Raw genomic sequence first — 1,702 nt, forward strand, 5'->3', positions numbered from 1 at the left:
CATTTGTTGTTGTTGTTGTTGTGTGCCGTCGAGTCCATATCCATAGAGGTTAGTTAAAATACTAGGTAATTGCCAAGCAGAAATTTTAAAAAGAAAGGGTATCGGCATAGCCTGCAAACGTGACGCCACTTAAAGCACAAAAACATTTTGCCAAAACATGTTTGCCAAAAATATTTCTGATTTAAAAAAAAAAAAATTGGAAAATGCTCAACCACTCTAGAAAGTTTGGTTGGCATTGCTCCACACTCCTCAGTTTTAAGGGATGCCCTAGAAACGTAGTGATAACGCATTTTATTTTAATCATCATCTCATTAGAAAGTTGAAAACCTGAAAAATTACTTCCTAAGCTGAAGCTCTCCCGTTGATGTTGATTGAAACATATACAGTATTAGGCTCTTATCTTTACTTGGACATGTGAAGAGCAATGTTAACTAAAGAATCTTCTTAATTTTTGACTTCCCATCAAGCATATTAAATGTTCAAGGAACTTTACAGGGCATATGCATACTTCGCTAAGGCTCCTATTAACTCTAGAGACAAGCTAAACAATAGATGATCGAAGTCATCATTAATCAAATACGCTGTTTGTGTTTTAAACTCTAATTGTGGCAAAGGCGGCTTATCCTGTGCTCCTACATTCTTTCTCAAATTGTTTCCATATTCATTGTCTCCTGGTACAATACGATGGAAACGCTCCGGGAGCAGGTACAGTATTGCGCAGAGTGTAAAGCGATCGAGCCCTGCAATATTTTGGAAACCATTCCCGGCCCTTCCATTGGGTTGTGGAAAAGTAGGTGGCCTGGACGCAAAAGGCTTGTCCTGGCACTCTGGCTTCTGCCAATTCAACAAGCAACTTTTGAAATCAATCCTTTTTGCATCATGCAACGGATGCCACCTCTCCTCGAGTTTGCAACCCCCCACCCCTCCCCCGAGACCAATCATTGCCGCGCTCGGGCCTGCACAACGCCCCCGCCCCCTTCCCGGGCCGCACGCAGGCACCGAGCCGCTCCTGCCGCGGCCCGCCACCTCTTAAAGGGAGGTAGCCGGACCTTAAAGGACCCTCGAGCACCGAGCACGGCGGGAGCGAGGCGGCCCTGTTCCCGCAGGGGTCCGCGGAGTGAGGACGAGAACCGCGGCACCCAGGCGCGGGCCCGGGGCTCTCCCGCCCTCCGCACTGCTGCCGCCGGGAGCAGCATTTTTATTCAGGCGACGCTTAAGGGAGCCCTGGCCGCGCCCGGTGCATTGTGGGAACGGTCGGGAGTCCCGTTTTCGGGAGGAGGAGGAGGGCGAAAAGCGAACCGGTAAGCTCCTGGCTTGGGGGAGGGGGGGCGAGACACCAGACTTAAAGGGGAATATTCGTCCACAAGCCCATTGCGGCCGTTGCAAATCCCCTTCCGTCCCACTCGGGACCGAAGGGGAGACGTGCGCGGCTGGCCCTTTCCAGCCCTGCTTGGAGAGGGGGCAGAGCCAGGGGTTGGTGGGGCCGCTTTAAAAAAGAAGCACCGCCCGCGCCGCCGCTGCCGCCGCCTGCAGCCTCTTGGAGCGGGGAAAGGAGGGAGGGAGTAAAGAGAGGAGGAGGAGTGGAGGGGGAGGGCGGCGGCGCAGGGGTTAATTTTTTCACCCGCCGACATTTTTGTTTGGCGGCGGCGGCAGCCCGCGCTCCCGGCGGGAGAATACTGCCCGGTCCCCAGGACGCGGCGCG

Source organism: Orycteropus afer, unplaced genomic scaffold (genome assembly GCF_000298275.1).
Source record: "Orycteropus afer afer isolate SDZICR_OR568_19922 unplaced genomic scaffold, OryAfe1.0 scaffold00028, whole genome shotgun sequence".
Taxonomy (NCBI): Eukaryota; Metazoa; Chordata; class Mammalia; order Tubulidentata; family Orycteropodidae; genus Orycteropus; species Orycteropus afer.